The sequence below is a fragment of the Emydura macquarii genome, unplaced genomic scaffold, assembly GCF_026122565.2.
Source record: "Emydura macquarii macquarii isolate MOO-44397 ecotype Brisbane River unplaced genomic scaffold, CSIRO-AGI_Emac_v2 contig_2676, whole genome shotgun sequence".
Classification (NCBI taxonomy): Eukaryota; Metazoa; Chordata; order Testudines; family Chelidae; genus Emydura; species Emydura macquarii.
Genome location: NW_027132813.1, coordinates 44759018 through 44774848, shown reverse-complemented (window position 1 = coordinate 44774848; position 15831 = coordinate 44759018).

Here is a 15831-nt window from a genome sequence, read left to right as displayed (position 1 = left end):
TATGTGCCCTGGACTTGTACGTGCTGTAGTGTGCTGTCACTGACTAGATCCATTTCAAAATATATTTTTCTGTCCTTAATGTGCAGATCATATCATACTTCCCTGTGCATAGGAATCAGATCTGAGCTGCAACAAGCACGGGACATTCTCCTTTGTGATATAAGAACTCTTTTTCTTTCTGCAAAGAACTACAAGATTTAGCAGCAGAAATCCAAGTGGAAGATCTAGAAATTGGAAAAAAGAGCCATGTGAATGTATACCTTTCCACATCCCGTTCTTGTATAAAGTGCTCACTCTGAACGACTTTGGTGCAGAAGGCCTGGTTTCTTAGAGTTGCATTTGTGCCGCACTGTCATACATAAAGCTTCACACACTGGGTATGCCAGCCATGTTTAAACAAATGCATTTTCAATCATTTGATTGCTAAACACATTCTACTTCAGTTAAACACACACTTGGGGAGATTTATATACTAATAAATGCACTCAGCATGGTAACAACATCATTTAAAATCTTTTATCCCAGGTCAGTCCCACACTTTAAGTCTAGAAGAAATAGTAATCTGTCTAAACCCAGAGCTTGTACATAAAGCTTGCCACAGCAAGAGGACAGAACACTAATATGACAGTATCTTCTCCCATCTCACTGATACCTGTTAAAATCATTATACATTAGCCAACAATGGGAATCTATTTACCGGCTTCTGAAAGTACAAAAAAAAGTTGTATCTATTCTCTCACATGACATTCCCAGGATACAGGAAATACACCCTTTTGACCCAAATTTATATGAGTATGGCCCTAACCGATTATTGACATCAGTTTGAGTCCACCAAGCTTGTACATTTTAACATTAATCTGATTGTGTATTAAATAAAGATGGTCTGCTAGTGGATGGATTGATTCATATAATGGTGTTTGACCAGCCCCAGGATCAAGTTATGGAATCTGGTTAATTATTATTTGTTCTTGGATTGTGAAAGTGGAATTGTAAAGAGATCCAGTAGAGCTGGCAACTGAGCAATTTGTTTCTTTACATGTCACGAAGAGAGAAGCAGCTACATGCTATGCAGACATAGCCCCTTGGTAACTTCAGTGCTCATCTGCTGTAGTTCTGGATATGAACTTGTAAAGTTACGCCAAGGGGGCACCTAGAGCATAAGGAGAGACACCCCTTTTAGTGTGCATAACTCCACAGAAAGAAACAGTGAATAAAGAAATAGAAAGAGAGAAAGAAGATGGAATTAATTCAATCTCTCTAGTAGCCCAGCCCTTAGCTTCTTCTAAGCAAATCCCAAGAGCCACCTCCCATTTTGCGAGCAAAGCACAGTGCCAAGAGTGTGAATGTGTGGGATCATCTTCTGTTTGACTGTTATGAAACAAGATTGCTTAGTCATTAAAGCCCTGATGCAAAAGCCATTACAGTCAGGGATGCTGGAAATAGAGGCGGGGGGCAGGGGAGCAGCAGCATCCCCCTAGCTTAAAGTGGTTTCCATCATATACAAGGTTTATAATTTTGTTCAATGGCTTTCAGCACCCCCACTATGAATATTGTTCTAATGCTGCTGATTACAGTCAATCTGTGGGCTTTGGATCAGGCACAAACTACAGTCCTAAGAAGACATAGTCTGTTGCATTATCTACAACCCACAAATTTACCCTCATTTCTAAGAGATTGTGCCGGTCTGATATATATATTCAAACTGGGTTTTGCAGGGGTTGATGTTAGCGATGGCCAAAGTTCAAGAGATTTGGAATTTGGGTTTGGCTCAGAGAAGCACCCTAGAGTCCGGCTGCTTATCTGAAGGTTTCACAGATAGTCAAACCTCTGGAATCTGCAAAACTGGACACTACCCACCTCTAGTTAACTGGCAATACTTTGGGAATAGATTCCAAGAGTGCTTAGATACATTTACGTGCACTCTCCCAGCCCTCAGCAGTTTGGAGACTTGGGGCTAGCAATGGGGGTGGCGGTGGGGCAGTCTCTTCCTTTCCTTCCTTTTAGTGTCAGTTTGGGGTGGCAGGTATGTCAGGGTCACACCCGCTCCTCATTCATTGCTGGGTTGGTGTCGCTGAGAGTAATCCTCTCTTATCCCTTTCTACCTATGGAAACTGGCAACCTGGTGTGGGCAGATGTTGGGAGGTGGCCTTAGAACTATGTCACAATCCCTACAAGAGAAACAAATGTCTGTTCGATTTTGATCAAAAAACAACAAATCCTGGCTGATTTTGTTATTTGGCTCTAATGCCTCAATCCCAATTTTTCTTGAGACAGAAAAATTTAGATCCCTCTTAACCCAGCTGTCTGGACAAATGCCCCCTTGAGGCATTTATATTGATCTGACAAAATAAAAACTAAAAATCTCTTCTTTCTCCACCCCCAACCTGTGAAAACAGGCTTCACAGTCATCTGCATCCTTTGATTCTGGGACTAAAAAGGTGAGTTATTTAAATAGGAGTTAGTTTAATTAGACCCTTCAACCTTGACAGTGAAAAGTTACCTAGCTGGATGAATTGCTCTGCAGTACACTTGTGTGGCTTAAATTGCCGATGGACATAAATTTCAACTGTGCAAGAGAAATGAATATTTAGGTTCTCAAATACCATGGTGATGGGTTTTGGTGTAAGAACCTGAGTATCATGCAGAACAGGAGAGCAGGGACTCTTGTCTGCAATTGCTAGGGACATGAAGGCACAAGGACATTTGTTTGCAGCTGCCCAGGGCATGGAAGTGAAGGCATTGTTTGTAGTAGCTGATGAAATGGAAGCCTTTACGTGGGCCAGTAACCACTGGACAATATTTTACAGATGTGCAAAATGAGGCGCAGAGGTGCGTAGGCCAAGATTTTTGAATGTGGGATTGTGAAGTTAAGGGTATGTCTATACTGACGGTGGCAAAGTCGCCGTCATCAGATTGATCTTTCTGGATTGATTGAGCGGTCAGTGTAGACCTGCTCAATCGATCAGGAAGTCGACGCAGTAAATCCACCCCCTCAAATGGCATAGCGCTGAGTCAACGGGAACACGGTTCCTGTTGGCGCAGTGCAGTGAAGACGGTGCGCAGAAGGGAAGCCCAGCAGTCAATGGGAGTTATGCAAGCTACGCAGAATAGCTTGCGTAACTCCTATCGACTGTCGCTGGATCTCCAGGTAAGTGTAGGCCAGAGCTGAGTAACATTTTAGGCACCTGCAGAAAAGTGGCCTAATTTTCCAGAGGTGCTGAATGACTGCAGCAACTTTTATTCAGCCCTTCTGGATTCTGGTGACTGACTAGGCACCAAGGTTCAGCCTTTGTGAGTTGGTCAAAACCACAGTGGGCGTCTGCATCAGCACTGGGATTAGACTGCTGATCTTAGTCCCATGCTTAGCTGGCTGGAACATGCTACTTCTTGTGCTTTTGAGCCACCCTTCCTATGGCTCATGCTGGTTGCTCAATAGATCAGCTTTGTACATCCACTTCCTTTGACACTATAGTGCAGCCGAGCATCCCTTCTAGGATCTGGATGAGATGAGGAGGAGAGAAAATTGGTTGAACCTAAATCCGGATAAAATGGAGCTAGTAGTAGGCTGGGGGAAGCAACCAGAATGCCTAGCCAGATCATACCTGCCCCTTTTGATGGAGGGTGTGCGCGTTCAGCAGTGGTTACCCAAGTTAACCATTTGGGGATCTTGTTAGAGTCCCAACTGCATGGGGAAAGGTCCTTATCTTTGCATTCATTCAGAAGGTAACCTTTCCAATCCTCCACTGTTTACATTCTGAAGCAGGCTCTAGCAGAAATATCAATTGGTGCCAAATCCATAGATCCCCTCAGAAGACTTTGAGAGCAGCTTTTGTCCTGGATCCAGTGTTGCTACGTGTGGCTGTATTTACTCCATTCCGCTTGGCCCATTCAGAAATAAATGGTAGACTCCATGAGGTCTACAGACACATGCAATCCAATCTAATTGCTTGTCTCCCTGACTGGGGCCTCTTGTAGGACCCCATTATTTTCCATCAGAGATAAGACTTCCTGACTTCTGCTCGGTGCAAACTGAGCACCCTCCCACCCCACTGCATGAACCCACTAAGACAAACTTCCTGCACTTTGGACCCAGTCCAATACCCATTCATACTGACCTCCACTGTAAAGAGCTTTGAGAGCTACTGATGAAAAGTGCTGTATGAGAGTTAGGTATTATTATTAGTATTATTTAAATCAATGGAAGGAGCTCTTTTATTTTCAAAGGACACTGGATCAGAACCTGGGAAACATTTTTATCTTTTTTCTGCCCATCCAGAATACCTTTTCCTGCTCAGCACATTCTTCTTATTGCAGCACTTGGGCCAGGATCAAAGAACACTAGGAGGATACAAAGAAACAGAGTGCTGAAAGCTACATGCTTAATTTGCCCCAAAGTCTAGAAGAGTTTTCATTCTTTCTGAAAGCTTTATACTTCTATCGTTCTAACTTAAAGCTCCCCTCCCTAACTAGAGAAGTGATGAGACCTTTTATAGTCTCAATCCCACTCCTTGTGAAATCAACAGGATACTTTCCAATAACTTCAACAGTAGCAGGATAAGGCCTTAAATGCAATCAAAGGACTACTCCCTTCCCGTGTTACGTATGGAAAGGATATCTCTGGCTAGCAGTATTAGGCAATTCTTCTTTCTGATCCTGACTGACGTGAACGGTTGCTTGAAATTAATTGTGCAGAAAAGGAAGAGGAAGACAGGGCTAACTCCCTAATAAGAAAGTGGTTGGATGGTGATCTGAGTGTTAATGTGTATCTTCAATGTATTTCTCACACTGTATCATTAAACAAAAGCAAACTGCTTTCTCTAGCACTCTAGAGTGACTGTCAAACTTTCAAAAGCATTTTCTTGTCACTACTTAAAGCAACCAGTCAATTATCCACAAGTCTTCAAGGGAGGGCAAAAAAAAAAGAGAGAGAGAGAGAGAGAGAGAGAGAGAAAATTTGGGATTTTGAACACAAGTACATTTTTCAAAGGCCCCTTATTGTAATTCAGTGAGCAGGATCACAAATTCTTTTTTAATGTCCATGCTGACTGGCATTTATTCAAATACTTAAGCAAGATAACCTGCTGAGATGCCAATTTTGTTCAAAGAGAAATCTTGACAGTGGCAGCCCACAGTCAAATTTGCACTGAAACCTTATGTAGCATGGAAACTATAATAACCAAAGAACTTCACTAGTGAAGCTCAGAAATGATTCTAAGGAGGATCTTGTTGCTTCTTGTTAAAGCTGGCTCAGTTTAAGAATGTATGTCTGCATATAAATAAAAAGATAGTGCAACATTTACGATCACTTCTTAATTTTTCCCCCATCAAACATGGATAATGTTCAGCAACCTCTGGTTGAATATAAAGCAGAAGGAATCCCCGTAGAGCTATTCCTTCAGCAATCTCACTGTACATTATCTTAGATTCCTGACTTCAGGAACTGAATGCAGTGCAGGGATGGCAAAGTGTTGTACTATTTCCCATATGAGCTTAGCTGGAATGGTAACAGAATGCAGGGTAAATCTGAGTTCTGAATAGGCTAAAATTCCAAAGGGATGTGAGGGCGTGAGAATCCCACCCCCAGTTCTCATCCTGACCAATGGTGGGCAGTCTGACAGTCCTTTCTCCCTTCGTCTCTGCAGCTAGGTTCTTCCATCTCCACCCTGCAGCAAATAGCACAAGGTATACTCCTAGTGATACCTATATGGCTGTCTTATCGTCCTTGTAACAGGAACCCAAGTGACATAAGGGCTAGGTACAGTGACCCTGATACCATCACTGTTCTGAATGACTTCAATGGGAGTTCTATGATCAAGTGCTTTCCCCCTCCTATGCGTATGACAGAGGAGATATCCACTGGTCAGCACACAGCTCTGAACTGTCTTTTCCATGCTGTAGGAGTCCGTGGGATAGAACAGCTCCCGACCCCTCCTCTTTTGCCCTTATTTTCACTGAGCTGTCTTAAAACTGCTCTCTCTTGAGGTCCTGTCCATACAACTCCAGTGCGGTAGCAATGGCAGGAACATTACTATAGAACATCCCCTGGCTTTTTTACCACCATGTCGGCTAAATTTATTCTGAGTAAAACCCCTAGTGGCTGGTCTGTGCTTGCTCTCCTGCCATGGCTACCATGGGCGGCACATGACTGCTGCCTTTGGGGAGGTTGAGGGGGTGCACCAGCACTTAGACCATGACCCCTCCCCTAAGACGCCCCCAGCCATGCTCCATCCCCACTCAGTCCCCTGCCCCTTCTTCCTCTTGCGCCTCTTTGCCCCCTCTAGCCCACCACTCGGCTCATGCCTCTCAGGGGATAGGGTGAAAAGGCGCAAGTGGCAGGTGGGGCAGCCTGAAGGGAGGGGGCTGAGCAGAAGTGGGGCCTGGGGTGGGGCATGGGTGGGGCAGAGAGGCAGAGCAGGAGCTTCCAGCAGCGGCTTTTTGGGGAGGTAAGCCTCCCCAAGCTTTTTATACCCGCAGCCTATGCACAGTTTCTGCATTGGTGATAGCCCATTGGTGGGAGATTTTAAGAAATAATTCAGCATCAGCACAGCCTTAGTAGAGTGCACCAACATTAAAGCCTGAGAGGCAGTACTAGTGAAGCCTGCCACTCCAGCAGAGATAACCTGAAGGGGCAGGAACCAGCCTGCTACCAGCACAGATCAGCCCTAGTATTGGGGCTAATGCTGTGTACATGGGTGGTGCATTTCTAGAACTGTTCTGTGCAAATTATTGGGCTCCTCCTCCCCCCAATGACACTAGCAACTGAGTGCTGCTAGTGCAGATGGTCCACGGTTTTAGTGACTCCCCAGATTTTGAATGAAAATATTCCCCCTGTCCCGTGCCGTCCCACTAAAATCATGTGTCAAAGAGGCCTAGTGAACATCAGACTGCCTTGAAGGCAATGACCCAGCCTATTGATTCCCTCTGCAGACCCAGGCAAGTGTAGGCAGAACCCACAGGCCATGTAAACTAAGCAAGTTTGGCCAACTCTCATGCTTTTATGACAAGTCTTGCAGTATTTGCTGTTTTTCGTACAGACCCAGCTGTTGCAATCCAGAGATGATGTGGGAATCTCAGCTTTCATTTAAAAAAGAAAGTTTTTAGCCCTCATCATTGTGGGGAAAAGGTTGAAAACGTGACCCCCTAAACATGCTAACACCAAGAGGCAAATAAAAAGAACCCCCAAATTATTATTTTTAAAACACTGTGATCTTTAAGCCAATCTCATGATTTCTGAAAGCTTGTGACTGGCGGTACAACATGAGGAAGCTTTGGTTCATTTGAAAAAGGACCCTTTGAACTTTAAAGGCTGAAAACCCATAAGAACTGGTCCAGTGGTGCTGGTGGAAAAATGCTGAACTCATTTCAGACAGTACTTAGAAGGATTTGTATAGCACTAGACTCAGTCTCCAAAATAACTGTTCCTTCACAGTCTCTTCTTATCTGCCACTTTTTAAGGTGGAGGTTTAAAAAAAAAGCTGAATTCAGCCCTTATCTTCTGAGGCTTATTGAGGAATTTGGTCTAAAAGATTATGCAGGATCGCTTGCCAGCTTTGTTTGCTCCGTTTTATGAGATGTGATGACCGATGAGGCTTCATAAGGGCTGTTTACAGTGTGATCGCAAAGATAAATGAAACATAGCAAAAGCTCTTAAATTCCTGGATTCCCCACTGCACTGTAAGCCATGAACTCTACTGAGTGAAATAAAGTTGGAAAGAGGACTCTGAAATGCATCTCTTCTAGAAAGTGAATATCATAATTTCAGGACATATTTTCCATTATGAGCTTAGGGTACTGCATCTGTTTATGAAAATTTAACTGAAATTATGAATCATTCTATAAATGCTAACTGAAACAAGATGGTTCGGTTTTAAATATTTAGGGATTTTGTCTCTTTGGATTTCAGACCTCCAGAAGCCTTGTTTCTTAGGATTCAGAAGTAAAAAAGCCATTAGCTCCACGCTTTCTTTGTAGACTCTGTGTTCTCTAGTTATGTCAGAGGCCCTTCAATTGAGGGAATCAGAACTCAGGGAAAGGAAGGTACTTACTAAGAACTTACTCTGCAGAAATTAAAAACAAAGATAAATTACAGAATAGTCCAGCACACTCTGCTCTCTGTTACACTGGAGTAAATTTGGAGTAACTTCTTGAAAGCCATGGATTTCCTTCAGATTTAAGGCAGTGTAACTAAGAGAAGAGTTTCATCCACAATAAACAGAGAACAGCTATTCACTAAGAGCATTTACAAAGAAGTATTTTAAAGCTCTAATATGCAAGGTTCACTTTAAATCAAAGCTTCAGTGGGTGGAGTATTTCCTCTCCAGTTTCACAGATAAAATATTTGTTTCTTACAGTGAGTCACTTAGAGATTATCTACTCAAGAAACCAGCCAAGGTGAAAGGATTTGTTCTGCTCTTTTTCTTCATCTGTTAAATATGTTTGTTTCTAGACGATTTGCACACGGAGCAGCATTCACTGTACCTTATTGCTATAATCTCCATTTGGGTTTTCTGCAACACAGCCTCTGGCAAGTGATTAAAAAGTTTAAGTGACACCTAATGCACTGTTAAGTTGCTATGTCCTGAAAAGGCATCTGGAAATGATTTCTCTCTCGTTAGATGGATTTTGGAAGAGAACTTACATTTAGTGAACTCCCCCATACTTTCCCCCGAGAAGTTAATAAGGAATAATAAAGACAAGGTGAAGGGTAACCTCAATAAAATCTCTGAGCATGCAAAACTGGTTCATTGCATGCTGCATTTCTGAAAGCAAGACAAAAAACAATGATGGGAAATTAACTGATAGGGACATCTGCAACTTTTTATTTTGTCCCAGGTTTCATTTGGAGTTTGCATTAATATGAACAAAATGCAGGTGACTGAAATCTTAATAACATTAATGAAACTTGAAGATGCAGTCTCTAGGATAAGTCCTTAGGGAGATACCTGGAAGAATAATGGATTGAGGAATTGAAAAATGATGGATGAATCTAATTGATTCTTTGGAGAGGTGGCTGACTTGATCAGCATAATACAGACAAAGATCATTAGATGCAGCAAGGGTCAAACTGTAAAGCCAAAGCCTCCAGAAGTGATGTTTACAACATTACACCAGGGCCCAAGCACAATTTTTTCGGGCCCAGTACAAACTTGTAACACAGGTCCCCTCCCACACACATACCACAATCCTTCATCCCATACATACAATCTCATGAGCCATGAAAACTTTTTTCCTCATGATAATGGGGGTTGCAGCCTGGGCCGGGCCCCCCAAGGCCTCTGGGCCCTGGTAAAGTCTACCCTTTTCCCCCCATGTGGGGGCCCTGCATTACACAAGAGACACACACACAAAATTTGGCACTCTCCTGCTTATGTCTTTTGAGGGCTAGTTGAAGATACGGAGCGATATTCAATAAATGGTTGCCAATTCATTTTGTATGGGTTTCTGAGATTGCCATAGGTCATCTGAATAAAAGTAAACCACATTACCATTTGTAATATATTATAACCCCATGGTACAGTGGATACACACAAGGAAAGAGACGCTCTGGATCTCAGAGGCCTGGAAATATCTGGAGACATCCACACTTTGATTCCATCTCTGGAAAGGACATGATAATCTGTAGCCAGTCCTCCACAGGTGAAACAAGGAAACGTGACTCCAAAGCAGAATCCAGGGCAGCTGGCATGAAGGAGGTGATTTTGTGGCTGAGAGCATAATGGGGGCTGGAGGTATTTTTATTGTGGTGTGGCAGGAAATAAAGCCAGCCTGTTTCTCAAACAGGACCCTATGATGTACCTCCTACATCTCTAATTCCCCTATCAAACACGCGTACCCAGCATTAACATAGCCAAACTCCATGTAAAACCACACTGCAAACCAGCCCCACCATGGCCAAGCCACATGTAAAAGCAAGCTGTAAAGCAGGCTTAACTTAGCCAAACCACATGTAAAAGCATATGGAAAGCCAGCCTCAGCACAGCCAACTACAGATAAATCTAGTGACAGGGAACATTCAGAATCTAGCTGTTTATCTGGACTATGCTCTCTGTCTCCACACAATATACTTCCAAGCCTACCTTATGTTGTCTGCTTGCCAGGAATGACCAGTGGCCTAGAAAGCCCATCCATCATCTTCAGTGTCTCTCCCTCCAGTGTCTTCAGGGAGCCACTGGGCAGGTCTACCAGCTCTTTCCCACTCTGGATTGTTTTTGCAGGGATGGTAAGCAGCCCTCACTTTTTTAGCAAGGGGCAGCACAAAACCTCTCCCTGGAAATGCCCAAATCAGGTTTTTCTCCTGAATTATTTAGTCAGAGTCCACTAAACCGAATCAAACCCTCTAAGCAATGAGTCAGAATGGTGTCCACTAACCTTTCTGACACAACAGAATAGGCTAAGCCAATCAAGGAACTGAACAAAACCATGTTGTGACCAACCAGTCCACCTTGAAATGACAGAATAATACCAATTTATCACAGAGTTTTCAGCCAGCCTCAGAGCAAAACTATTTTTCATTAAATCTTGCCAGAAGAAATTGAATTTTGAAATAAAACAGCTCCCATTTCACAGATGCTTCATGAGAAGAGCTGGGTGAATGACTGATTTTTCAGTTCAGCCAGCAAACCGAAAAATCAGAGAAATTATTTGAGTCAGTTCCAAAACTGTTCAGAATTTGTCAGTAAAATCAAAAAGCCTGTTTCAGGCCAGCAGACTCTCTGTCTGGGTGTGTCCCTGGTTCTTGGGGCCCTTGCCTGGGATGTGGGAGGTGGCTCGCTCTCTCTTCAAAAGTTATTCCACTTTGTAGAAATACCCATTATGCCAAAAGAGAAAAAGTCGATAGCCTGGTGATTAAGGCACTCCTGTGGGAGGTAAGAGATGCAGATTCAGATCTTCTCTCTGTCTGATTCATTTTCCCAGTGAATATGTAAGTGTTTATAAAACATGAAATAGCTTCAGCAGCACTGCTTGAAAGCAGAATAGCCTCTAATCTCATGGTTCGGCTGCTCAACAGGAGAACTTCTAACTGCTCCATCGTGGAACATCTCCTACAGCCCAGACAAGTATCCAAACCACCATACTAAGGCCTGGTCTACACCTACCAGCAAATTCGGCGGCAGTCAATGGGAGATATGTAAGCTACATAGAATAGCTTGCGTATCTCCTGTTGAATTCCTAAAGTCCATTTATTCTTGAGACAGGAGCCAGAGGAATTGGACATCCTCAGGGCCGATGACATGGAAAAAGTGAGGTTAGAATTATGTCTGGACATGCCAGGGTATGTTCTTCTTCCATGAAGACGAGGAAATGTGTGAAGCAGGTGGATCCAGAGCGGGATTGACCACTGCAGGTCATCTTGTGGGAGGGGGATCCATCACGCCATATCCTCCATGAGACCAGGCAGAAAAGCAGCAAAGATCTCTCTGTACATAGGACACCATTAACACTTCAGAGCCAATACAACTATGGAAGAGCAAGCCCAGTTTTATTCTGACTCACTCACCTAAGTCCTGAGTGCAGAATCTTCCTGGTGACATCAGAGGCAGAAAGAACACAGCTTGATCTCCAATTGATAGGCTGAGTTTGCAGAGCTGGCACTTAGAAAAATTCTCTTTTGACTTGCGATCTGGACAAATATGTGTGGGAAAAAACTGGGAGAAAACAAATAGGGAACTCCACAAAAGGCTTTATACAATCACTTTTTCTGACTATCTGCAGGAGGCCAACAAAATTAGACAATCCCTGACAAACTATGGTCTAATTCAAAGCCCCATGACATGAATGAAAGATTCCCATTGATTTCCATTGGTATGGGCTCAGGCACAAGATCAGGTTGGTATATAAAAGAAAACTAAAACACTTGATTTTCTTTTTCCAGTAAAAAAAAAAAAATCCTAGCAACAATGACCTTGATACAGAGAATTTCTTTCACCTTGAGCCTTCAAGTTTCCCAGCCAGTCATTAATCCTTAGGAAATGCCCTTTGCCTCCATCCTTATTGCTTAAACAATCCATCCTCTTTCTGTTCTAATGATAATCTACAGGCTGATAACCCTAAATACAAACCCAGAAGAAAATCAGAAGGGTTTGCTTTAACAAGGAAAATGCTGTAGCCAAAAAGTAGTCCTGTACTGTAACAAAGACTATGTCTCATTATTACCTCTGCATTAGATTCCCAGTCTTAATGTCCCACTAATTTTTTAAATAATGAACCAATATAGTTCTAAAAACATTTAATGGCCTCATTCTGATGTTAAATTATTTTACTTTTCAGTACCAGGGCAAGTAGTACAGGCAGTTTTATACATGACTGTCACCTCCTTGAAGAAGAAATGTTTCTTTTGTACCTTAATCAATGACACGCATCCTTAAAAGTTTGCTAATGAGCCCATGATACAAAGACTTTAGAGCAGTACTCCATAAAGGTATTTTTACAGAATTTTCCATTACTATCTTTATAGTATTCCCCAATGGTATTTTTGCAGCAAAGAAAAGTAATAAAGAAATTAACATCAATCAAAGCAACTAATCAGAACAAAATACTGATCTCAGTCTCACGTTCTGTTTCTTTTTGGGTAGAGTGGATTTGCTGATATGTATGTTAGTCTTCTAATCCTTTAATGGGGGCACAGTCTTTTGAAGACTCCCTCTCAGAAGTGCTATTACCAAATATATGCTTCTAATTTAACTTCCCATGCCGTATTACAGTAGCCTGAGGCAAGTATAGGTGTTGGGTTTGTGAGAAAAGCCCAGTGCTGATGTTTATCAGATGATCTTTTAAAGAGTAATGCAGGGTTTATCCACTGGAATGATTAAGACCACATGTAGGTCAGTTTTCCCAGGCGTACTTTACTGCTTTTCAAAATCCCAAGGATTTTCCCCTAAATTCAGCCAGGTATCATCCACATTTATAGGCATTACAATGTGGTTGAGCCAAAGTTATTTCCACTTTTGAGCTGTCACCCATTCAAAAACTAAGGCTTGGTCTACACTTACCTGGGCGAGTCGGCAGCAGTCAACGGGAGTTACGCAAACAACGCAGAAAACTTGCGTAACTCCTGTCAACTGCTGCGCTTCTCTTCTTTACGCCATCTTCACTGCACTGCGCGGACGGGAACCGCGTTTCTGTCGACGCAGCGCTACATCACTTGCAGGGGTGGATTAATAGCGTCGACTTCTGGATCGACTGAGTGGGTCTTCACTGACCACTCAGTTGATCCAGATAAGTCGATCTGATGGTGGCGACTTTGCCACCGTCAGTGTAGACATAGCTTAAGAAACCCACATTCACAAACATATTCTGATTAACAAGACTTACAGCATCTACAGGTCCCAAGCAGGATTAGATGTGCTAGGTTCTGTACAAACAAAACCAAAGACACTGTCCTTGTCTTAAAGAGCTTTCAGTCTATAATTACTGTTTTAGATACATACATTTGCAAATTCTTTTCTTTCTTGATAATTATAACTAAACATAGTAACCACTACTGCTCCTCCTGCCATTGATTTATTACAGAAATCACAGAGGAAAGTGTGGGAATGTTGAAGCCAGACTGCCACCAACACGTAAACCTTAGATAGCTAGACACTCTCATTTTTGAATCTGTTATGGCACATTACAACACCCTTCAAAGATCAGGGGAATTTTGGTTCTTAACACTCATGGAAATCATCTTGCACGAAGGTGCAGTTATGCAACTACTAGGATCTTTTTCCTGTAAGGCCTCATCTGAATACAACTTGATGGCAGACATAAATTCAGTTATTATAGAGGGGATGAAGGGGACCTGTCTCCTTGAACTTCCACCCCTCAGCTTTTAGCTGGCAGGGGACTGAAGAAGGGATGGTCATTCTGAAGATGCTGATGTGTACAGCAGCACTCTGGAGATTTAGGGATAGGGAGGGAGGATGGACCAATCTGGAGGGAAGGTTGGACAGACTGAGGAACTAGATGACAAAAGAGGAGAGGGAACAGAGGGAGGGCCTTCTGCCCCTTTCCAATAACATGGGCCACAAGCATAGGAACTCCAGGAACAATTTAACACCCTGCTGTGATGGAAATGCTGGCTGTCTGGGGGTACAAAGAGATTGCTGGCTCAGACCATTGTCTCAACAGCCAAGCAAATCTCCAAATTATAGGCCAAATCCTGCCAGAAACTCCTATCGGCTTTAATAGGATTTCAGGGTGTTGAGCACCCCAGGCCATCGCGCCTTGTTTGATGACCTGGCAACTCAAAGCCTGACCCTGAGAGGTGCTGAGTAAAGCAAGATGCGTAATAGACTTTAAGAGTTCTCTGGCAATTCCAAAAAAAAACCCCAAAAACAAAAAACCCTCTGGGTCAGACAAAATGTTTTAGGTCAAAAAAATTGAAATGTTTCCCTTTTTTTTTGGTGAGTCATGGCGGGGACACTCACCCCTCATGAGTGCCTCCTGTCGGCTGGGTGTGATGCTGCAAGCTTTCCTGCCCAGACCTTACTAGGTGGGTCTTCAGTGGCCCAGCCCTCCGGCCAAGTCACATAGTCTAAAATGGACAAACCCCCTCCCAGTGTATTCAAATCCAAAGCAAACACAAACCAAAAACTCTTCCAATCCCTGACTCATGCTGGACTCAGGCCCTCCTTCCTGAGGGTTCCTTCTCTCTACAGCCTCTCCTGGGCTCCCTTAAATGCAGCCCTCTGCTCAGGCTTCTAAAGGAAACTTATCCTCTTCTCGGGGTTTAATGAAGAGTCTTGTCGGGACTGTCTGTCTATCCTCACCAGGACCTTCAGCCCTGTCTCTGAGCCCCTTTAACTCTAGACCCTTTTCCTGGGCTTCTAAACTAGCCTTGTCCCCTTTCCAGGGCTTAGGTCACTCCAGCACTTGCTGGTGGGGTGATCTGGGCCTACCCACTACTCCAGGTCCCAGCCCAGAGACCTTGTATGCATGAGCCACATGCTGCTTCCTTTACTTGATTGCTGCTATGTTCCCTGAGTCTCTTTCCATCTGGTCTTTTCTTCTCTGTCCATTCACTTCGGGCTAGAGCTCTCAGCTCCTCTTGCTCCTATGTTTAACTAATGCAGCCCATTGAGTTCACTGTAGTCAGAGTGGAGCGCTCTTCTGGCCCCAGCCAGGAACTGAGCTGCTTAGCCCCTGCAGTTCCTTTTATCTGAGCCTGCTGGGCTCTGATTGGCTGCTTCTATTCAGCCTCCCTAGGCAGGCCCACATGTCTCATCTCGGCATCTCCTTCCTGAGGTGAGGTGGTAGGACCGCAGGGCCTTCAGCAAGGGACCTCAAAGAGTCAGGTACAAGCCATCACACAGAATCATAGAATCGTAGGACTGAAAGGGATCTCATGAGGTCATCTAGTCCAGTCCCCTGCACTTATGGTAGGACTAAGAATTATGTGGACCATCCCTGACAGGCGTTTGTCTAACCTGCTCTTAAAAATCTCCAATGATGGAGATTCTACAACCTCCCTTGGCAATTTATTCCAGTGCTTAACCAACCTGACAACTAGGAAGTTTTTCCTGATGTCCAACGTAAACCTCCCTTGCTGCAATCTAAGTCCATTGCTTCTTGTCATGTCCTCAGAGGTTAACAAGAACAATTCCCCCTCCCCCCCCCCCTTGTAACAACCTTTTATGTACTTGAAAACTGTTATCATGTCCCCTCTCAGTCTCCTCTTCTCCAGACTAAACAAATCCAATTTTTTCAATCTTCCCTCATAGGTTACGTTTTCTAGATGTTTTTCTAGATGGTTTTTGTTGCTCTTCTCTGGACTTAATTTGTCCACATTTTTCCTGAAATGTGGTGCCCAGAACTGGACACAATACTCCAGTTGAGGCCTAATTAGTGTGA